This window comes from Oncorhynchus tshawytscha, linkage group LG03, assembly GCF_018296145.1.
Source record: "Oncorhynchus tshawytscha isolate Ot180627B linkage group LG03, Otsh_v2.0, whole genome shotgun sequence".
In the NCBI taxonomy this organism is placed as follows: Eukaryota; Metazoa; Chordata; class Actinopteri; order Salmoniformes; family Salmonidae; genus Oncorhynchus; species Oncorhynchus tshawytscha.
The window spans coordinates 46453856-46479599 of record NC_056431.1 but is presented as its reverse complement, the minus strand read 5'-3'; positions in this window follow the sequence as shown (position 1 = coordinate 46479599).

The window sequence follows — 25744 nt, the reverse complement described above, 5'->3', positions numbered from 1 at the left end:
ATGGATCCTCTACTGACGGAATGAGGTCAATATCCTTCCAGGATACCCGGGCCAGGTCAATTAGAAAGGCCTGCTCGCTGAAGTGTTTAGGTAGCGTTTGACAGTGAGGGGTGGTCGTTTGAATGATGACCCATTACGGACGTAGGCAATGAGGCAGTGATCGCTGAGGTCCTGGTTGAAGACAGCAGAGGTGTATTTAGAGGGCAGGTTGGTCAGGATGATATGTATATAACTACCTAAGGCCCCTATCCTGTATTAGCTTACACAATATGCTACCACATTTTGCATATTCATTGCCCACTTGGCACAGACGTCAATTCAATGTCTTATCCACATTGGTTCAAATTAGTTGAATGGAAATTATGTGGAAGCAATGTTGATAAAACCAGTGTGTACCCAGTGGGTGGGTTTCAAAGTATTGCAGATACTGTAAGATTGTTATATGACAAGGGCCACTCCTCATCCCAGGTGGTACATCAAAAACATGGGTAGTGTTAAAGGGACGATTGAGCTGGAATGCATTTGCTGTGAGCTAAATGACATCCACAAAAGCATTGCTCAGCATCTTTCACGCGCAGGATGTTCATCCAATTAGTACACCTGTTTGGCTACCACTCACAACCAGATCACACTGAAAACAATCTGATACAATCTGCAAGAGCATGTTTCAGCCTGTCATTGTGCTGTCTTGCTAATAAAGCAACTGCAATCTTTGTCATTATATGTATCGTTAATCCAAGTTGGTAAATTTTGCTACCAGTCAGGGCTTTCCTAACAGAGTCAAGTCGCTGTTTTCAATGATATGTCACACCCATTGTGGAACAACTGTGTTTTCAGACAGTGAACTAATCCTTGGAATATCTTCAGATTAAGGGAGGATTTGGGGTATAAATACCTGGTATAAATGCATCGTTTTCATGATCCAAACATGTGCAGTATGGAGCATCCTCTCAATGATAAAACCAAAGCCTGTCATAATGAGCTAAATACATGCTTATATTTTTATCTCTGCTATCAGTGTCCAACGATGAGTGCATCCTTGCTCTTCCCAAAATATCTGTCACTAATTACAATGATTAATCTCATCTCCACTCAAGAATGTCTTAATCTAATTAAGTGCATGTTGTAGGCCACAGAGAAGAGGAAAACACAGCGGGTAATTATCTCAGGATAAGGCACTAGGGGAGGATGCAGATAATTCACTGCTGATCTGGTAGCGCCTTTTGATGATTAATCACCCTTTGGGTGCACTTTCACCAAATAAACAATAAAATCACAGAGCTCCATGGCACCCATGATAGTGGCAAACATATGAGGACCGTCAAAGACAATAGAGGGAGTGAGAAAGTTTGGACTGTATATCTATGTCTCTTGAGACAACCTGGTCTCAGGGCATTTTGTGTTATTCTGTACGTAGGCCCGTTACACTCCATTTAGTATGATATGTTACATTTTATATGGTATGTATTAATTTGTGGATGTCTGTCACGCATTTCGAATCATATGTTAGGACTTACAATTCATATTATATGTTACAAATTTGCAAAATGTACTATATTTTATGAATTTGTCAAATGCATTGTATGTTACGCATTATGGCTAGGTGTCTAACGTTAACCCATGGCCTAGCTATTAGCCAGCTAGCTAAGGTTAGGGTTAAGTTTAGGATTTAAGTTAAAGGGTTGAGGTTAGGGTTAGGGGAAGGGTTAGCTAAAATGGGTAAGGTTAGGGGAAGGGTTACCTAAAAGGGTTATGGTTAAGGTTAGGGGAAGGGCTAGCTAGCATGCTGAGTAGTTGCAAAGTAGCTAAAAAGTAGTAAGTAGCTAACATTGTCACTGAGATTTGAACTCGCAACCACTTTTGTTTTTGCCTTAAGTAACTATCTGTCTTATGTAACCATACCAAACATAACATACTGTATCATACTAATTTAAGTGTCCCAGATTTACCTTTACTAAGTTACATCTAGTCTATGAGTCCACTATAATCTATTTAATGTATAACAGCATGGGAAAACTCCTAGCCTTGTGATTTTTGTTGTTGTTGTTCAAGATGGAAGTAACTTAATTTATCTGAATGGGTTATGTAGCAAGATGTATGGTAGTGTCTAGTGGTCTTTCAAAGAGAATACATTTATCATCCTCCCTTCAAGCTTTTTGTATGGTATGTCCAATCCACTTGACTCAAACAAAACACTGTCATTGGCAATTTTTTACCCATAGGCCACACTTTGGGCAGTTCTGCTCTTGCGCAATACCACTGCAGGATGGATGATTAAACAATTTCAGCAACAGTCTGTCTACCTATCAAAACAAGACATTTCTTTGAAGAGCATTCTTTTCCTGCCCTAATGAAGACGTTGACTGACTTGGTCCTGATATGACTCATCTTTAGGCCTCAACTCCACCTCAGTAGACATGGCAAGGATGAACGTGGATGTCCTTAGGGTAATCGAGACGCACTCCTATTCCAGCAAGCCACAGTAAACAATGCTGACCTTTATTGTTGAGTTGCATATCAATTTCAAACAGCAATGCACATAAATAGCATGTCAAACAAAAGTTAGCAAATCGAAATTGTATACAAATGAAACCATCCTTGTGATTTGTGTGTGGATCAATCAGAACATTCTCTGGACTCAATAAAATAATTATTCTGAGGGAGGGGGTGGAGATTGAATCAATGACATGATGCATACTCCCTTGTTTGTGGCTTGTGCTCTAGAAGAGGGCGGCAAGGGGAATAGATTTTTCCTGAATTAGAAAACTGTTATTGCAAGGATGTGGGACATTCAATGGCAAGGTGACAAGCATTTTTCATCCATTAGAACAAGCAAAAATACTCTTCAATATGCTGTGTGGATCCTAATTATTTGGTCCGTACTTTTAGAGCCTGTGTGAGCCTCTGGTTTAGGCAGATCCGAGGGCGGATTTCAAACCAACATGGAAAATTGGTCTATGGCAGGATTATTAACATTCTTGGGTTGGGAGTTTAGCTCCAAGAATATAGCCTGACTTTCTTTTTCTGAGGCTTTATAAAGTTAAACTGAGGGGATTGAAGCAGCCGATACATTGTTTGCAATATGTTAGTACCGACTTCCAGAATGAACTCCAATTATTGGGTGCTCATCGAATATTTCGACCAAAGCCTCTGAGAGAGAACCTGTTCAGATATTAGTAGATCACTTGGGTTAATAATACACTACACTGCCATTGGCACACTTCATCTTAAATTTGCAAGTGTGCAATTCAGACTTTGATGTCACAGAAATGGTAAACACCTAGCTACTGTGTATCATCTACCCTGGTGCCTAATCACTTTAACTCAACCTATACATTAGGAACACCTGCTCTTTCCATGACATAGCATGACCAGGTGAATCCAGGTAAAAGCTATGATCACTTATTGATGTTACCAGTTAAATCCACAGGAGACAGGTTAAAGAAGGATTTTTAAGCCTTGAGACAATTGAGACATGGACAATGTGTATGTGTGCCATTCAGAGGGGGAATGGGCAAGACAATATGTAAGTGCCTTTGAACGGAGTATGGTAGTAGGTGCCAAGCGAACTGGTTTGAGTGTGTCAAGAACTACGATGCTTCTTGTTTTTTTTATGCTCACAAGTTTCCTGTGTGTATCAAGAATGGGCCACCACCCAAAGGCCATCTAGCCAACTTCACGCAACTGTGGGTAGCATTGGAATCAACATGGGCCAGCATCCCTGAGGAACGTTTTTGACACATTGTAGAGTCCATGCCCCGATGAAGGTGTTCCTAATGTTTTGTACACTCAGTGTATGGACATACGGTATCTACCTCAATTACCTCATACTCTGCACATTGACTCGGTACTGGTACTCCATGTATATAGCCATGTTACTTTTAGTCATTACTATTTTTTGTTAGTCACTGTGTATTTGTTCCTCGTGTCACTATTTTTAAAAATCTTTATCTTAACTCTGCATTGCTGGAGATGGACCCGTAAGTAAGCATTTCACTGTTAGTGTACACCTGTTTACAAAGCATTTGACAAATAAAATGTCTTTGAGTCTGTTGAAGGGGTGCTTTTGACCCTGAGGTGTAGGACACACAAGGTTTAATAGCAATCTATTGATAAAAAAAGAGGCATGAAAGTCAGAAAAGAACATTGGCGTATTCTTATCTATGAGCTGATGCAATTTTACGTCCAAAGTCACTAAAACAAAAGCAGAGATGGAGAGCAACAGATTACCACTGACGTTATGGGATGAAGGATAAAAAAAAGTTGAACGCTATGTGTGATGTTTATATGAATCAGAGGTTCTCTGTGAAAGTCAAGCTTTAGAGATTTCTGAAGAATTTAGATGACCATAGTCTTAATTTGTGGTAGCTATAGTGACAAGGGCACACATGTAACGTCACATAATCATTTCATAGTTTTTCCTTGTAACATCTCCATACAATTTAAAAATAATGCATCACAATACATCCATTAAACATTGTACTCTACAGCAAAACAAATAGAAAGCCATATTCAGTCACATTGAAAACATTAAAGTTAACATCTATTTTCTTCCCTCTCCTCTCCTCTGAACTTGGCCCCCAGTGAGAGCATATGCTGAGAGCCTGAGTGAAAGTCCATCACTCTTTTAATCTCTCACGACCCAGAACCAGTCAGTAGTTTTAAATGGGTCTCGCCGTTACAAGCTTTATCAACCATGACATCCTCTACAGCGCCCTAATACAGCACAGATGGTGTGTTGGAGGATGTCCCCGTTTGTCACTCAAATAAAAGAGAAACAGGCTTAACCAGTAGAATCCAAACAATACATCAGAAAATTCTATGTGCTTTGTAATTATTTTATTGTGTCTTCAAATACTTATCTCCATGTATACTGAACAAAAATATAAACACAACATGCAACAATTTCAAAATTTTTACTGAGTTACAGTTCATATACGGAAATCAGTCAATTGAAATAAATGAATTAGGCTCTAAGCTATGGATTTCACATGACTGGGCAGGGGTGCAGGCATGGGTGGGCCTGGCTCCCAAATTGGTGGGCCTATGCCCTCCCAGGCCCACCTATGACTGCACCCTAGTCTGGCTAGTCCCTACCCTGGCTAGTCTCAGATGATCCAGCAGGTTAAGAAGCCAGATGTGGAGGTCCTGGTGTGGTCTGCAGTTGTGAGGCCAGTTGGACATACTGCCAAATTGTCTAAAATTATGTTGGCCTTTTATTGTCCGCAGCACAAGGTTCACAGGAAAGTGATGGTCACATTGGAAATACCTCATTTAAAGTTTGATTTAAAAGGGAATCTAACTGGAGAAGGCCTGGCACCAGTGGAGGCTGCTGAGGAGAGGAAGGCTCATAATAATGGCCGGAACGGAGCAAATGGATTGGCATCAAACACATGGAAACCATGTGTTTTTGATTTATTTGATACAATTCCGCTCCAGCCATTACAACGAGCCCATTCTCCCCAATTAAGGAGCCTAAAGGAAAGTCTTTGTCCTCAGGCCTGGAGGGAAGCCAAAGTAATTTTGCTGTCCATGAGTGGTAAAGCAGCCTTTACTGGTTCTAACAGCAGACCTATAAGCTTGCTGCCAGGTCTTAGCAAACTGTTGGAAAAGATTGTGTTTGACCAAATACAATGCTATTTCTCTGTAAACAAATAAACAACAGACTTTCAGCATGCTTATAGAGAAGGGCACTCAACATGTACTGCACTGTCACAAATGAATGATGATTGGTTGAAATAAATTGGTAATAAGAAGATGGTGGGGGCTGTACTATTAGATTTCAGTGCAGCCTTTGATATTATTGACCATAGCACTTAAGTTTTTTCAACAACAGGTTATGGCTTTTCAACCTCTGCCATATCGTGAATTCAGAGCTATCTATCTAATAGAACTCAAAGGCTTTTCTTTAATGGAAGCGTCTCTAATATCAAACATGTAAAGTGTGGCGTACCATAGGGCAACTCTCTAGGCCCTCTACTCTTTTCTATTTTTACCAATGACCTGCCACTGGCATTAAACAAAGCATGTGTATCCATGTATGCTGATGATTCAACCATATACGCATCAGAAACCACAGCTAATGAAGTCACTGAAACCCTAAACAAAGAGTTGCAGTCTGTTTTGGAATGGGTGGCCAGTAATAAACTGGTCCCGAAAATCTCTAAAACTATGAGCATTGTATTTGGTACAAATCCTTCCTTAAGTGCTAAACCTGAATATGGTAATGAATGGTGTGGCTGTTGAACAAGTTGAGGAAACTAAATTTCTTGGTGTTACCTTAGAGTGTAAACTGTCATGATCAAAACATATAGATTCAATGGTTGCAAAGATAGGGAGAGGTCTAGCCGTAATAAAGAGATGCTCTGCTTTTTTGACACCACACTCCAAAGCAAGTTCTACAGGCTCTAGTTTTGTCTAATCTTGATTATTGTCCAGTCATGTGGTCCAGTGCTGCAAGGAAAGACCTAGTTAAGCTGCAGCTGACCCAGAACAGAGCGACACATTTTGCTCTTCGTTGTAACCAGAGGTCTGACATAAATACTATGCATGCCAGTCTCTCTTGTCTAATAGTTGAGGAGAGGCTGACTGCATCACTTCTTCTTTTTATAAGAAAATCCCAAATAGTTTACATAGTCAATTTACACACCTCTGACACACACACTTATCCCATCAGACATGCCACCAGTGGTCTTTTCATAGTCCACAAATCCAGAACAAGACGTATAGTACTATATAGAGCCCTGGAACTTACTTCCATCTCATTTTGCTCAAATAAACAGCAAACCTGGTTTTAAAAAACAGATAAAGCAACACCTCCACCCTATTTTACCTAGATAGTTTGTGTGTATGCATTGATATGTAGGCTATGTGTGCCTTTTTAAAAATGTATGTAGTTTTGTCCTTGAGCTGTTCTTGTCTAATGATGTTCTGTATTATATCAATCTGTATTATGTTTCATGTTTTGTGTGTACGCCAGGAAGAGCAGCTGCTGGTTTTGCAACAGCTAATGGAGCTCCTAATAAAATACCAAATACCAAAATATTACCAACCTTTACTGTGATATGTGGTTGTTTAATAAAAATTAAATACAGTAGTTCACCCCCAGCCATGCTGTATCCTTGGCTATAACAGTCATTTTTCACCATGTAATGTTACACATTTTCAAAATACGAAATACATTTCTATACCATTTTTCATAGTGCTTTCAATTTTAAACAACCACAAATCACAGTAACATGTTTATTTAACTATTACTGAGAATATTGTTGTATTGTTTGTTGTAATATTGTATTTTATGGGTCTACTTACAGTGCCTTGCGAAAGTATTGGGCCCCCTTGAACCTTGCGACCTTTTGCCACATTTCAGGCTTCAAACATAAAGATATAAAACTGTATTTTTTTGTGAAAAATCAAAAACAAGTGGGACACAATCATGAAGTGGAACGACATTTATTGGATATTTCAAACTTTTTTAACAAATCAAAAACAAAAATTGGGCGTGCAAAATTATTCAGCCCCCTTAAGTTAATACTTTGTAGCGCCACCTTTTGCTGCGATTACAGCTGTAAGTCGCTTGGGGTATGTCTCTATCAGTTTTGCACATCGAGAGACTGAAATTTTTTCCCATTCCTCCTTGCAAAACAGCTCGAGCTCAGTGAGGTTGGATGGAGAGCATTTGTGAACAGCAGTTTTCAGTTCTTTCCACAGATTCTCGATTGGATTCAGGTCTGGACTTTGACTTGGCCATTCTAACACCTGGATATGTTTATTTTTGAACCATTCCATTGTAGATTTTGCTTTATGTTTTGGATCATTGTCTTGTTGGAAGACAAATCTCCGTCTCAGGTCTTTTGCAGACTCCATCAGGTTTTCTTCCAGAATGGTCCTGTATTTGGCTCCATCCATCTTCCCATCAATTTTAACCATCTTCCCTATCCCTGCTGAAGAAAAGCAGGCCCAAACCATGATGCTGCCACCATGTTTGACAGTGGGGATGGTGTGTTCAGGGTGATGGCTGTGTTGCTTTTACGCCAAACATAACGTTTTTCATTGTTGCCAAAAAGTTCAATTTTGGTTTCATCTGACCAGAGCACCTTCTTCCACATGTTTGGTGTGTCTCCCAGGTGGCTTGTGGCAAACTTTAAACAACACTTTTTATGGATATCTTTAATAAATGGCTTTCTTCTTGCCACTCTTCCATAAAGGCCAGATTTGTGCAATATACGACTGATTGTTGCCCTATGGACAGAGTCTCCCACCTCCCACCAAAGTTCAAGGGGGCCGAAAACTTTCGCAAGGCACTGTACATGTGTGATTTGTATTTGATATTTGAATTACCTTTAAAAAAGCCTGTGGCTTAATCGAACATGTATCCCTATAGCTGGCAGCGTGAGCAATGAGAACTAATGAGAATAATACATTAGAACCAATAGTCTCACCAAAATGGTCTCTTCATGACCTAAACAAGCAAAGCTCTTTTAGCCGATCAGTCTCACTCTGCACAATGGTGCATAATTGCAGGATTTAGTTGTGTGGCTGTTTCGTGGGATTACGCAACAACGAGATAATCATAACTCCTTCTCAGATTCAGGCCAAGACATTATGGCAGATTATGTCATCTATAATTAACAACATTTCCCCCTATAGAAGATGACTGAGTCATGTGAACATTTAATTGGAGACAGTTGAGACATTTGGGAAATGCAAGTAACTAACATAGTTTAGTAAACGTTTAAATGTGTGCCTTTATGAGATAGTAAGAAGTATAAAGTGAGTGCTTTATCTCCTGCTATCTTCCACTCCTCTCTGTTTCCGTTTCCGTACAGTTGAAGCCGGAAGTTTACATACACTTAGGTTGGAGTCATTAAAACTCGTTTTACAACAACTCCACAAGTTTCTTCTTAACAAACTATTGTTTTGGCATCTTCTGTGTGCATGACACAAGTCATTTTTCCGACAGTTGTTTACAGACAGATTATTTCACTCATAATTCACTGTATCACAATTCCAGTGGGTCAGAAGTTTACATACTCTAAGTTGACTGTGCCTTTCAAACAGCTTGGATAATTCCAGAAAATGATGTCAAGGCTTTAGAAGCTTCTGAATGGCTAATTGACATCATTTGAGTCAATTGGTGGTGTACCTGTGGATGTATTTCAAGGCCTATCTTCAAACTCGGTGCCTATTTGCTTGAAATCAAGGGCAATTCAAAAGAAATCAGCCAAAAACTGTAGACCTCCAAGTCTGGTTCATCCTTGGGAGCAATTTCCAAATATGTATGCAAGTATAAACACCATGGGACCACGCAGCCGTCATACCACTCAGGGAGGAGACACGTTCTGTCTCCTAGAGATGAACGTACTTTGGTGCGAAAATTGCAAATCAATCCCAGAACAACAGCAAGGGACCTTGAGAAGATGCTGGAGGAAACAGGTAGAAAGTATCTATATTCACAGTAAAACGAGTCCTATATCGACATAATCTGAAAGCCACTCAGCAAGGAAGAAGGCACTACTCCAAAACTGCCATAAAAAGCCAGACTACGGTTTGCAACTGCACATGGGGACAAAGATCGTACTTTTTGGAGAAATGTCCTTTGGTCTGATGAAAGAAAAATATAACCTTTTGGCCATAATGGAGGAAAAAGGGGGAGGCTTGCAAGCCGAAGAACACCATCCCAACCGTGAAGCACGGGTGTGGGAGCATCATGTTGTGGGGGTGTTTTGCTGCAGGAGGGACTGGTGCACTTCACAAAATAGATGGCATCATGGGGAAGGAAAATTATGTGGATATAGTGAAGCAACATCTCAAGACATCAGTCAGGAAGTTAAAGCTTGGTCACAAATGGGTCTTCCAAATGGACAATGACCCCAAGCATACTTCCAAAGTTGTGGCAAAATGGCTTAAGGACAACAAAGTCAAGGTGTTGGAGTGGTCATCACAAAGCCCTGACCTCTATCCTATAGATACTTTTGGGCAGAACTGAAAAAGCGTGTGCGAGCAAGGGGGCCTACAAACCTGACTCAGTTACACCATCTCTGTCAGGAGGAATGGGACAAAATTCACCCAAATTATTATGGGAAGCTTGTGGAAGGCTTCCCGAAATGTTTGATCCAATTTAAACCATTTAAAGGCAATGCTACCAAATAGTAATTGAGTGTATGTACACTTTTGACCCACTGGGAATGTGATGAAAGAAATTAAAGCTGAAATAAATAATTATCTCTACTATTATTCTGACATTTCACATTCTTAAAATAAAGTGGTGATTCTAACTGACCTAAGACAAGGAATGCTTACTCTGATTAAATGTCAGGAATTGTGAAAAATTGAGTTTAAATGTAGGTGTATGTAAACTTCAGACTTCAACTGTATTTTGTGATTTATTTTAGTACATTGTCCTTCAGGGTATTTTGTAATTGTATTTTGTCATTTATGCCCATTCCTGTGTGTTCATCTGGGCAACAACTCCTTCTTGAATTTCATGCAGGAAATAATATTAACAAAAAGTACACACAATCCATCTTCCCATATGTGTAGGGACAGAGAAATACAGCTCCTTACAAACAACTGATAGTGAATCAATGATGTTTCTCACAAATTGGTAAGAGGAAGTAAGGCACAGCAGTAATTACTAGCTGAATTAGTCTGAATAAATTATCCAATTAAAAACAATTACATGGTTGGCTGGCAAACCAGAGCAAGAATGAAAGCCTGTGGCTTAATCGAACATGTATCCCTATAGCTGGCAGCGTGAGCAATGAGAACTAATGAGAATAATACATTAGAACCAATAGTCTCACCAAAATGGTCTCTTCATGACCTAAACAAGCAAAGCTCTTTCAGTCTCATTCTGCACAATGGTGCATAATTGCAGGATTTAGTTGTGTGGCTGTTTCGTGGGATTACGCAACAACGAGATAATCTCCTTCTCAGATACAGGCAAAGACATTATGGCAGTTTATGTAATCTATAATTAACAACATTTCCCCCTATAGAAGATGACTGAGTCATGTGAACATTTAATTGGAGACAGTTGAGACATTTGGGAAATGCAAGTAACTAACAGTTTAGTAAACGTTTAAATGTGTGCCTTTCTTTATGAGATAGTAAGAAGTGTAAAGTGAGTGCTTTATCTCCTGCTATCTTCCACTCCTCTCTGTTTCCGACTCGCAAAACAGTCTTGTAAGAGAAATCCCAGCGGAGAAGGTTGTTTTTCCACCCATTTTATTCTTCTCCTTCCTCGCGGCGATGCACTGCAAAAGAATTAAAAGGAATTCAAAGAGAACAATCCCTCAGCAGTGGCGTTGGTTTGTAGGTAATATTCACTCTAAAAGCAAATCAAAGGAAAAGGATAATGGTTTCTGTGCATGGTGACCCCTGAGATAAACTGTTCCCAGACCTGTTCTCATTACTCGCAATAAGATAGGAGGAGGGAAATTGATTGCAGGCTTATGTAAGACAACCAGTTTTCTAGCCATTTGAAATTGAATACCCTTGTAAAGGTATTAACGCAACAAATTGAGGTTTTGCTTCTTATCCATTGCACCCATTCTCCAAATGTTGTACAGTATGTTAACACATCTCCCTTGATTTTCCTTTGCACTATCAAAGTATTCAGTTTTATCATGATTTGATTTCCAATGCTGAAATGAAATGCCATTACATTTTCGTTATTGGCATATGAACAGTATGAAGCTTTCCTTTATTCAATATATTGACTTTTTAAGTCAATTGGATTTCAGACGATGTATGTGACCGACTGCCTCGATACGGTGTTCTGTAGCAAAATTTGAAATTGTGAAAGTAAAGACTCAGAGCTACAAAATGATATATCATACACTACAGTTGAGGAACAATGGGAAATTAATTCTGCTTTGAATGTTGATAAACTTTTGAGAAAATGGCCCTCAATGTTTCGGTACAACTTCTTCCTTGTTTACACCCATTCAGCATTGTTCACACTCGCTTAAGCCTTAGCCCCACCCATCTCTTTAAAGATTCACATGTGAGGCCATGCGCTAACTCTTAGTGAGTAGTTTAGTAAACACCCAAAGATTTCAAGACAAAGTGGTAAAAGTAGTAGCCTACAATAAGGAAAAACACCAGGAAAAAATGCACTTTATCTTGGTGCAGTTCATGTTGTTCTTCACATTACTCTCTCTGGTAAACACACACTATATTAAATAAAATCTAAATTTATTTGTCACATGCACAGAATACAGAAGGTGTAAACAGTGCATTGAAGTGGTTACTTGCATAGTAGCAATATCAAAAACAGAAAGTGTCCAAAAATATTTTAGAATTATTAGATGACGCTTACCCGACACACTTGTCTAAATTGATGGGTCATAGGAAGGAAATGCTATAACCACTCCCCAGCCACATCTAGCTGGGTGGATGGGTCACTATTGTCTCGACATGTGTTCATGTTCATGAAATACAATAGATTGCCGTAATCACCACAAGACACACCTGACTAACTTGATGGGTCATGTAATCATCTGGCGAAGTGGAGTCTTTTGTTTAGACATGTAGCTAGCTAGCTAAACAATGAACCAGGATAATCCCAACTCATACTACTACCAATACAAACATTGTCATAGCTGAAGTTTGAATCTGCGGGAAGCTAAATAGCTACATGTTCAGACATGTAGCTAGCTAGCTAACATTAGGCTATAACTATTAATGCAAATGGATTTCTGATTCTAATAATATTATTACACAGATCATTCATGTAACGTTAGCTAGTGAGCCAGCAAGCTAACATTCGCTAGCTACTGTAGCTAACTATGCTTTTACTGACAAAATTAGAAATGTATAAAAAAAATAGAAAAGGCATGGTAGAAAGGACAATCAACACATACTGAGCAGCTCAGTTTTATAGACAGAAGTCTGCTACATGGCAGACCAATCTTAACTCATCTCCCGGCATGTCCAGCCCACCCATTATCTCAACCAATCATGGCTAGCGTCTTTTTCGGTGACTAAACCAACTAATTTTAACAATTTCATTTGTATTTGGGATAGAATACATGTTTGTTATTAAAGCACATGAAAGTTCACATGTTACAGAAGGCATTTCTGCGAGAGAAAAAAACACATTTTGATTTAGGGAAAAAATGGTTAGGTTCAAATGGTTCTCCTGTGAAGTAGTGAAGTGCGACATACGCCTACTTTCCTGAAACGAGTCACATATGGGATGCTATCAACAGAGCTAAACATATATGAGCATTGCCCATTGTTTAGTGATGATCTGCACCCACTGTTGTTTTCAATAGTCACACTTGTGATGAGGGTTAAATTAGCACAAAATGGTTTATAAAGACTAATGTGAGAGAGTGAAATAATAAGAAAGAAATTGAACAAATATGTAAAATTATCTAGAGGTCTATATGGTACAGTGTTCCTGAATTGGCAGGTGTTGAGTAGGCTACAAATCGTGTTATCACACATTCTTCTCACTTGTGTGAACAATGTAGTGAGGAGGCTTCTATTGTGAATCTGATCAATTGTTGTAAGTGTTATAACTTGAACTCACTACAAATAGAAAGTATTCTCCCTTAGCGATGTTCAGTCTAAATATGACTCGATCTTACTCAGCCATGAACAATGTGATTCAGAGAGCAAACTGTTTCAGAGAGCAGATTGTTCATGTAACAATTGCCAATAATGTAATGGCTGCTAATGATGCATCACTTTTGAATTTCTAATGTAATAAATGAGGGTAATGTAATAATTTGCCAATAATGTAATAAATATTCTGAACACATAACGTAATAGCATTTGTGCATAATGTAATAATGATTACTTTATGCATTTATTATTACATTATAAAGTGGCACAAAAAAATCCATCAAATGTAATAACTTAAACCAATAATGTAATAGCAACCTATAATCACTCGCTTTCTTTAATGGCATACATATTAAGTGTCACACACTCGAGGAACACTCTGCATTTGCATTCATTGCCACAACAGAATTGGAATGGGGGTGTTACTAGTACACTTCCGTTTTGACCTTGCAAACATCCAAATTTGTCAGAGAAAACAAGACAAAACTCCTCATTTTGAGGACACACCTTGCAGTCATATGATTAGCTAAATTCTAATGATCACAAAACTATTTAACAGGAGTTTAACTCCTCCTTATCCCAGAATTGGCCAGGCTACTTTGCCTTACAGAGTGGAGATGGAACTAGACTCATGTCTGGGTGGGACAACCATCTCTTCGGCAGCACTTGCTGCAGGCTGTGGCGAGGCAGAGGGTAGCCCCTCTCACACTGCCTGATGTGTCTCCACCAACACCACCCCTATGACCGTCAGAGAGGATTACACTTCAGTTCAGTCTACAACTGGGTTATATCTATAAAACAAACACTGTAAATCTGGTCATCAATTCTCAACATAACCCTTGACCTGAATATGTGCATGCTTGGGACATTGAAAAGAGTTTTGCTGCATTACAGAGAAATTTCTAGACCACATTTTCAACATATCAGAGATTCTATGGTAGATAATGTGGTACGGGACAACAGAAGTTACTGTTGCATGATCATTATGAAGCTATATAAAGCAGCTGGACGTGGCAGTGGATTTAAACAACGGATAAAATGATTCCCTAACGACAAGTCTTGGATGAAGGGCTGGATTGTGGTCAGGCATATACAGTGGCCTTTGGTCAAAAAAAGTGATGGATTACTGGAAGAAGTTAAAAGAAAAAACCCAAATAGATATTTTTTTGCACATAATTAAAGAAAATATTTTTCCAGCACAGTTCATTAAAAAGTAACAGATGTAATACTTTATATTTTCTTTTATAAATTGCTGGAAGAATAAAAGGTAGAGAATAAAAGGTAAAATACCTGATTGTTAAGTGATAGTTAATTGTGAGAAAAATGTCATCCCCAAATGTATAACCTTTTAGTTAGTTGTAAGAACTGTGGAGCAAAGATTGGTTACAGTACATGTTTTACAAGATTACTTTTTTCATTAAAGATTTCTGTTCATTAAAGATTTGAGCACAAGTTAAAATAGTGCCAAATTTGTTGAGTAAATCTGTGATTGTGTTAAGGTTGAATAATATATTTGATTATATCTAATTAAATTTGCACATATTTGCATAAAACACACAAAAACTTGGACACTGGATGAAGTCAGCGTAAATATATATATATTTATTTTTGATAAGAAACTGCAGGACCGGACTTGTCCAGAGCAGATTATCGGCAGACTCAATAGCCTTGGCTTCTCAAATGACTGCCTCGCCTAGTTCACCAACTACTTCTCAGATAGAGTTCAGAGTGTCAAATCGGAGTGCCTGTTGTCCGGACCTCTGGCAGTCTCTATGGGGGTGTCACAGGGTTCAATTTTTGGGCCGACTCTTTTCTCTGTATATATCAATGATGTTGCTCTTGCTGCTGGTGATTCTCTGATCCACCTCCACGCAGACAACACCATTCTGTATAAATCTGGCCCTTCTTTGGACACTGTGCTAACAAACCTCCAAACAAGCTTCAATGCCATACAACTCTCCTTCCAAGGCCTCAAACTGCTTTTAAATGCAGGTAAAACTAAGTGCATGCTCTTCAACCGATTGCTGCCCGCACCCTCCCGCCTGACTAGCCTCACTACTCTGGACGGTTCTGACTTAGAATATGTGGACAACTACAAATACCTAGGTGTCTGGTTAGACTGTAAACTCTCCTTCCAGACTCACATTAAACATCTCCAATTCCAAATTATATGTAGAATCAGCTTCCTATTTCGCAAACAAAGCATCCTTCACTCATGCTGCCAAACATACCCTGGTAAAACTGACTATCCTACCAGTCCTTGACTTTGGCGATGTCATTTGCAAAATAGCCTCCAACACTCTACTCAGCAAACTGGATTCAGTCCATCACAGTGCTATTCATTTTGTCACCAAAACCCCATATACTACCTACCACTGTAACGGTTTTCTTCCGTTGAAGGAGAGGACCAAAATGCAGCGTGGTTAGTGTCAAACATGTTTAATAAAGACCATAAACGACAACACTACAAAATACAAAACAACAAACAAAACACATAAATCCCCAATGTCACACCCTGACCTAACCAAAATAATAAAGAAAACAAAGATAACTAAGGCCAGTGCGTGACAGTACCCCCAGGGGGAGGGTCTGAGTGGGCGTCTGTCCACGGTGGCGGCTCTGGACCCCACTCCACCATAGTCTTTGTCCGCTTTAGTCTCCTCCTAGGAACGGCGACCCTCGCCGCCGACCTAGGATTGGCAACCCTACTAAAGGGCCCTACTGGACTAAACAAACTCCTCCGGACCGAGGGGCAGCTCCGGACCGAGGGGCAGCTCCGGACCGAGGGGCAGCTCAGGACCGAGAGGTAGCTCAGGACCGAGAGGTAGCTCAGGACTGAGAGGTAGCTTAGGACTGAGAGATAGCTCAGGCTGGTTGACGGCTCTGGCAGCTTCTGGCTGAATGGCGGCTCTGGCGGATCCTGGCTGAATGGCGGCTCTGGCGGATCCTTCCATAAACACCTAGACTAGAAAACACCCCATAAGCATACAAAACCCCTAGACCAGACAAAACACACAAATCCCCCATGTCACACCCTGACCTAACCAAAATAATAAAGAAAACAAAGATAACTAAGGCCAGGGTGTGACAACCACTGCGACCTGTATGTTCTTGTTGGCTGGCCCTCGCTACATATTCGTTGCCAAACCCACTGGCGCCAGGTCATCTACAAGTCTGTACTAGGTAAAGCGCCGCCTTATCTCAGCTCACTGGTCACCATAGCAACACCCACCCGTAGCACGCACTGCAGCAGGTATATTTCACTGGTCATCCCCAAAGCCAACATTTCCTTTGGCCCCATTTCCTTCCAGTTCTCTGCTGCCAATGACTGGAACATATTGCCAAGATCACTGAAGCTGGAGTCTTAGATCTAACCTCTCTAACTTTAAGCATCAGCTGTCAGAGCACCTGTGTACCTGTACACAGCCAATCTGTAAATAGCACACCCAACTACCTCATCCCCATATTGTTACTTATCCTCTTGCTCTTTTGCACCCCAGTATCTCTATTTTGCCACTATGGACTATTTATTGCCTTACCCCGCTACTCTTCTACATTTGCACACACTGTACATAGATTTTCATATTGTGTTATTGACTGTACGTTTGTTTATGTGTAACTCTGTGTTGTTTTTGTCGCACTACTTTGCGTTATCTTGGCCAGGTTGCAGTTGTAAATGAGAACTTGGTCTCAACTGGCCTACCTGGTTAGACTGTAAACTAAAGGTGAAAACAGGTGGGTGAAAAAATTGTGGATAAGTACTTTTTAAATCTTTCAATCTGTAAAAACTATTTTTGATGCATTTTTCCAAATAAAATGTTATTAAGAATTAAACATTTACAACACATCAGCAATTCCCTTTGGGCAAGTCTTGAGAATATATTTAAGGATAACCACACACAATAAGCATCTTCATTCACCAAATTAAAGACAAGTACACTGAATTAGTACTACCAAATGCCAAAAGCCTATTTAGATCTAATCACCTCTTCAAAATAAGTTACTAAATGTAGTCCAGTTTGTAACATTCTCGGTGAAACAGGGTTTGAAATGATGTGTAATTCAATGTAGTGAGCTTTAACATTTTTGATGTCCATTTTAAAGTGATTAAAATTGATTTAAAAAATTGGATGACGGGCCTCCCGGGTGGCGCAGTGGTTAAGGGCGCTGTACTGCAGCACCAGCTGTGCCACCAGAGACTCTGGGTTTGCGCCCAGGCTCTGTCGTAACCGGCCGCGACCGGGAGGCCTGTGGGGCGACGCACAATTGGCCTAGTGTCATCCGGGATAGGGAGGGGTTGAGGAGCGATGAGACAAGATCGTAGCTACTAAACTTTTTTTTTTCTATTGGATGACGGTAGTATGATAAACTTAACCAAATATACATTTTCATGAAGTTTTTGACATTCTTATGTTTACTTTTTGAAAATACTAATATTAATGGACCAAAATTGATAGGTTGGTGCAAAAATATAATTTCATCCTGTGGTGCCTGGTCTTACTAGTAAAAGTAAACAGCATCTTAGGAGGTGAAGAATTTATTTGATTATATTGGGTGAGGTTAGGGGTTGTGGGTGTGTATTGGGGTCAATTGAAAGTCTTAATATTACTGCTAAAGTCAGGTTTAGAGCTAGGATTCAGGAATGTGGTTTGGTGTGTAGTCAGCTATTACTGAAGCATGACACTATTCATGAAAATAAATACCTCCTTCATAATGTAATAATCATATTATATTATGTACAAAAATGCATTTAGCATATTTATTACATTATTGGCAATGTATTACATTATCAGCATTTATTATGTTAGAAATGCAAACGTTATTACATTATTGGCAGTTATTACATTATCATTTGCTACAAAGTATAAAGTGGAATATCCCAAATTCAATGCTTCACCTAGTTTAACTTTTCTTTAGATTTCCAAATAAACTACAGAATAAAAGTGTGATCCTCATTGGAATCGTGTTGCTACATCCCTTATCCCCTGAGATGTAGGAGAAAACATCCTTGACTAATCGACGTCTCTTGGTGGAAATCAAACATTCAGTAAACATTCCTTGCCAAGCTTAAACAAAACTCCAATGGGCTGACACTTCCCAGTCACAAATCCTTATGGAACATTAGGAAAAAATACACACTTTTAAAATAATTCCAATAGGACTTAAAACTTTTTGGGTTGTTTATATGCATTGGCGCGTGTACCTTTTCATAAGGCTTAGCTCTATCATCACCTAGGGCAACATTGCACTAATTTCCTCCCTCACCACTTTGAGCTCCAGTGTGGTCTCACTGAAGGTGCAAATCCACCAAGAGAAGTGTAAAAAGGTGCTTTTAATGTTCTAGTATAAATGTGTCTTCACACCTTCAGAGAGAAGTGTAAAGGGATAGGTAGGGTTGCTTACTTACACCATTTATTTTAGTTCTCTCTTTCTCTCCGTCTGAAGGCCTCCAAAGGGGGAAGGATCAATGGATGACGCTGAAGGACTGAGCAGAAAGGAGTACATTATTTCCCACTGGTTTGTTTTTGTATTCTTATTGATTTAATATGGTCTTTGTGAGGCTCAGGCTCATACACTGGTGCGAGTGCTCTCTAAAACAAATTAGGCTTTGATAGAGAAGCTAACTCTTCCTGAGATAACCATTCGTCTTAAAGTCCAATGGGCAAGTCTAAGACAGAACCTTGACACTAGAGAAGAGGGACATTAGTACCATTGTCACAATTTGACAATCTAAAAGTTCTGCCTTATGAAAGTTATTCCTCAGGTGTTTGTAGATAGTATCACAGCATTCAATCAATCAATCAATCAATCAAATGCATTTATAAAGCTCTTTTTACATCAGCAGTCGTCACAAAGTGCTTATTCAGAAACCCGGCCTAAAACCCCAAAGGGCAAGTAATGCAGATGTAGGAGCACAGTGGCTAAGAAACTCCCTAGAAAGGAAGAAACCTAGAGAGGAATCAGGCACTGAGGGGTGGCCAGTACTCTTCTGGCTTTGCCGGGTGGAAATTATATGAGTACATTGCCATTCAAATCAATCAAATGTATTTAAAAAGCCCTTTTTACATCAGCAGTTGCCACAAAGTGCTTATTCAGAAACCCAGCCTAAAACCCCAAAGAGAAAGGCAGGCTCTGAGGGGTAGACAGTACTCTTCTGGCTGTGCCGGGTGGAAATTATACGAGTACATAGCCATTAAGGACAGATCCTTCTTCAAGATGTTCAAATGCTCATAGATGACCAGAAGGGTCAAATAATAATATGAGTGGTTATTACAGTTTTTCTCAATTGCTAAAACACTAAAACCCATTGGCTGAACAAAGTTCTCAGTTGCCTATGCAGTCTGTTGTCAATACCTTAAACCATTTCACATGGTAAAACACAATTTGCAGATCTCACTTAGACTTTTCAGCAAAACTCTAAACACATTCTCATTCTCAAAACACATTCTGCACTCTAATGCACATGTCATCCATACTGGTAAACACAAGTGGCAACAATCAAATACAAATAGAGAACATATGTCATTGATTGAACACAACCACTCAAAATTGATTTAACCTGTTTCAAATGATGCGACACAACCAATATAAGCCAGTTCAGAGAGCAAACAGGTTGTTGAAGGTGGGAAGGAGAAAGTCTGAGAATGGATACTGTAGTACAGTGCATTGTAGGCTGTATACTGTACAATGGACAGATTGTATGGCCCTGAACATTGTGCTTTCCATTTATTAACAGTACTGATTGCTCAATAGATTTTGACTGGTTGCAGGTTCATATCAACAAAGAACAAGAATTATAGTATCACAGAGACAAAGGACAAGTTTGTGAGATGCAGGGTACAGTACTGTAAAAATAGGGGTACAAGGAGGAGGAAGAACAAAAAACAAAATTGCAAAGCAGAGTAGTAATTTCTGATTAATTTTGAGCTACTATGATAGAACATGTTTTTGTTCATCAAAAGACAATGATGGAAAAATATGAATATTTTTTTCGATTAAAAATGTACTTCTCCCTGAGAATTGTATGTTTTGAACAATGTGTTTTCTATTTTTCGTAGAGGTGTAGAGGTGTAGAGGTGTAGAGAAAAAGACTTACACCAGATAGGACAGACTGACCCTAGCCCCCAGGCACATAGACTATTGCAGCATTGATACTGGAGACCGAGACAGGGGGGTGGCCCCATCCAAAGTTACCCCCGGACAGGGCCAAACAGGCAGGATATAACCCAACCCACTTTGCCAAAGCACAGGCCCCACACCAATATATCAACATACAACTAACTTACTACTCTGAGACAAGGCTGAGTATAGGCCACAAAAATCTCCCCCACCGCACACAAGCCCGGGGGTGCACAAAACCGGTCAGGAATATCACGTCAGAGACTCAAGTCAAGTATAGCGAAGAATGCATGGCACGATGTGATGCACCCCTCCTAGGGACAATATTAGAGAGCACAAGCAAGCCATTGACTCGCAAGCCATTGACCCTTAATAGGGTCAGAGGCAAAGAAGCCCAATGGAGAGAGGGAAGCCAGCCAGGCAGAGACAGAGAGGCCTTGCATGTTGTGAGTTATACGCATCAACAATCGCATCAACCTATATTCAAATCTCTATTTTGGTATTTTGAGTATTTTACTTACACATATCTGTCCTTTGAAGCAGAGTATGTATCCCAGGTGAGGGAATATTACAATTGTGTCTGCCTGGTTGAAGAATATTGCTGCTTAGATGAATTCTTATAATTCCTCTTGTTCTATTAGATCATTTCAGTATAGTACCCAAAGGATGACATGCATGGGAGATCATCATTGTCGCGTATACTCCCTCTCCGGCCTCTAGGTCATCAGGCTGCTGATTATTCCACACACCTGTCACCATTGTCAAGCGCACCAGCGCCTCATGACACTCACCTGGACTCCATCCCCTCCTTGGTTATCTTCCCTATATCTGTCACCCCCTTGTTTTTTTCCTCAGGTGTTATTGACTCAGTTTCATGTTGGTGCATTGTTTGTGTTTCGTGTTTGTTAAAACATTCACTCCCTGTACTGGCTTCCCAACTCTCAGCGCACTCGTTACAATTATTATTTATTTTTTTGTTCATCAACAACGACAAGCCACCGGGGTCTGACAACTTGGATGGAAAATTACTGTGGGTAATAGTGGACGAAATTGCCACTCCTACTAGAAAGTGTGTGCCCTCAGGCCTTGTTGGGAAATAAAAGGAATTCCGCTAAGAATAGCAAAGCCCCCTTTACTGACTCAAATAGCCAACCAATCAGCCTGTTACCAGATGCAATACTATTTTACAGTAAACAAATTGACAACATATTTTCAGCACAATTATAGGAAAGGAGATTCAAGCACAGCACTAACAAAAAAATAACTGATGATTGGCTAGGAGAAATTGATGATAAAAAGATTGTGGGGGCTGTTTTGTTAGACTTCGATCATAGTCTCATAGTGGTAAAAGGGCTTTTATGTACTCTGCTCCATCATCTTGGAACGCCTTACAAAATACTTTTATACTGGAAGAACTTGTCCCGATTGGTATTTTTAAATCACTGATGAATGATCTTGAGACTGATTCCCTGACCTGTCAATGTTTTTAATTTGCTGTTTTTGATTTTGTTATACTCTTGTGAATTCTATGATTTTTACTAGATTACTTGTAGTTTTTCATGTTGTTTGTCTGTAATTTTTGTAATGACTTGGTGCTGCCTATCGTGGCCAAGACACTCTGGAAAAAGAGATTTTAAATCTCAATGAGCCCTTCCTGGTTAAATAAAGGTTAAATTAAAAAAAAAAAAAGTAAAGTCTGTTGCTGGAAAAACTTGTGTTATGGCTTTACACCCATTGCTATATTGTGGATAATGAGTTACCTGCCTAACAGAACACAGAGCGTGTTATTTAATGGAAGCCTCTCCAACATAGAATCAGGAATTCCCCAGGGCAGCTGTCTAGGCCCCTTGCTATTCTCAATCTTTACTAACGACATGACACTGGCTTTGAGTAAAAGAGGGACTTGCAATTTGCCACAAAGAGGGACTTGTAATTGGATCAGAAAAGGGCAGCACGGCTGGCTCTTGGAGGTGCACAGAGAATTAACATTAATAATATGCATGTCAATCTCTCCTGGCTCATAGTGGAGGGGAGAGTAACTTCATCACTACTTGTATTTGTGAGAGGTATTGACATGTTGAACGCACCAAGCTGCCTGTTTGAACTACTGGCACGCAGCTCGGACACTCATGCATACCCCACAAGACATGCCACCAGAGGTGTCTTCACAGTCCCAAAGTCCAGAGCAGACTATGGGATGTGCACAGTGCTACATAGAGGCATGACTACATGGTACTCTATTCCACATCAACTGACTCAAGCAGTAGAATCAGGTTAATAAAAAAATATAGAAAATACACCTTATGGGACAGCAGGGACTGTGAAGAGACACAAACACAGGCACAGACGCACACACACACACACACACACACACAAAAACCTACACCATATAAACGCACGTACACATGGATTTTGTGTTGTAGATATGTGTTATTAGATTAGTGGCCTGAGGGCACACAATGTGTTGTAATGTTTTTAAAATGGTATAAACTGCAGCAGCTAATGGGGATCCATAATAAATACAAGTAATTGTAATATCAAATAGAAATATTACTTGTGCAACTGCGTCTATCCAAACAAATGTTTCACAGTCCCCACGATAGATTAACCTATATTTTCGTCTGTATCAGACTTGGATTTGAATGGTGGATTACAATGAGTTGTTGAAATTATTTAAATGTAGATGCTGATTAAATTACACTAAACTCTAACTTGTAACTTTTTTCAAGCTATTTGAGATGAACACCCTACATGGTTTTAAAGGCAAGCCACTATTTAAAAATATAAAACAGGAACTATTCAGCGCTCTTCTCAGAGAGAAAGTAGGGGTAATATCAAATTATTAACTTAGTGCTGCTGAAGGGTGTACATAATTAAAGTAAAGTAACTGTCCAGTGTTTCCAGATTTCTTTGAAACATTACTATAATTAATTACAATATGAGAAATGTAGTTTTCCTTCCAGTTTATTTTATTAATATGAAAAGGCAGCTTTTCTATGTATCAGGTATGAAGGTAAGACCCAGATGCAGACAACGTCAAATTAACAATGGTTTAATAATCCAAAAGGGCAGGCAATAGACAGATCAAGGCAGGCCGGGGTCAGTAAACCAGAGGTGGGTCAACGGTACCAGACGGCAGGCAGACTCAGGGTCAAGGTAGGCAGAGGTCAATAATCCAGAAGTGGGGCAAAGGAACAGGTCGGCAGGCATCAGAACAGCGATTACTCACCTTGAATTGGATGAATAATTGAATTGGACGAGAGGGATTTACTCCCGACACCCGAACAGGCCCTCATCCCTTGGCACTAAGTCTTTCTGGGTCTCTGAGAAGCTTTCCACACCTGGATTGTGCAACATTTGCCCTTTATCTTATCAAAAATATTCAAGCTCTGTCAATTTGGTTGTTGATCACTGCTAGACAGCCATTTCCAGGTCTTGCGAAATATTTTCAAGTAGATTTAAGTCTAAACTGAAACTCGGCCACTCAAGAACATTCACTTTCTTCTTGGTAAGCAACTCCAGTGTTCATTTGGCCTTGTGTTTTAGGTTATTGTCCTCCTGAAAGGGGAATTCAACTCCGAGTGTCTGGTGGAAAGCAGACTGATCCAGGTTTCCTGTAGGATTTTGCCTGTGCTTTACAACATTCCTTTTATTTTTTTATCCTGACAAACTCCTCAGTCCGTAAAAATTATAAGCATACCCATGACATGACGCAGCCACCACTATGCTTGAAAATATGGAGAATGGTACTCAGTAACTTGTCGTATTGGATTTGCCCCATGTAGGGTGTTCATCTCAAATAGCTTGAAAAAAGTTACAAGTTAGAGTTTAGGGGCATTTAGAAATGTCCTTGTTTTTGAAAGAAAAGCACATTTTTGGTCATTTAAAATAACATCAATTTGATCAAAAATATAGTGTAGACATTGTTAATGTTGCAAAGGATTATTGTAGCTGGAAACGGCAGATTTTTTATGGAATATCTACATAGCTGTTCAGAGGCACATTATCAGCAACCATCACTCCAGTGTTCCAATGGCACGTTGTGTTAGCTTATTCAAGTTAATCATTTTAAAAGGATAATCAATCACCAACCCTTTTTCAACTATGTTAGCACAGATGAAAACTGTTGTCCTGATTAAAGAAGCAATAAAACTGGCCTTCTTTACACTAGTTGAGTATCTGGAGCATCAGCATTTGTGGGTTCGATTACAGGCTCAAAATGGCCAGAAACAAAAACCTTTCTTCTGAAACTCGTCATTCTATTCTTGTTCTGAGAAATGAAGGCTATTCCATGCGACAAATTGCTAAGAAACTGAAGATCTCGCAAACTGGCTCTAACCAGAATAGAAAGAGGAGTGGGAGGCCCCGGTGCACAACTGAGCTAGAGGACAAATACATTAGAGTCTCTAGTTTGAGAAACAGACACCACAGAAGTCCTCAACTGGCAGCTTCATTAAATAGTACCGGCAAAACACCAGTCTCAACAGTGAGAACACCAGTCTCAACAGTGAAGATGTGACTCCGGAATGCTGGCCTTCTAGGCAGAGTTCCTCTGTCAAGTGTCTATGTTCTTTTGCCCATCTTAATCTTTTCTTTTTATTGGCCAGTCTGAGATATGGCTTTTTCTTTGCAACTCTGCCTAGAAGACCAGCATCCCGGAGTCGCCTCTTCACTGTTGATGTTGAGACTGGTGTTTTGCGGGTACTATTTAATGAAGCTGCCAGTTGAGGACTTGTGAGGCGTCTGTCTCTCAAACTAGACAATTTAATGTATTTGTCCTCTTGCTCAGTTGTGCAGCGTGCTGCGGCACAGCTTGCATGGTGCAGCAGAATTGTATGTCACATTTTTAAGTGTGAACCACTGGTACCATTAATGCTAATTAGTGCTAGTTTGACCACCAGGGGGCATCTTTGAGAATCATTTGATAGTGGCTGTACTAGAATGCAGGCACGCGGGAGATTGGGGTTCAATTCCCTGATGGGGAGGAAGGAGTAGACTGTCCCTGTAAATAATCTTTTGTTCTTAACTGATTTCATGTGTGTTGTTT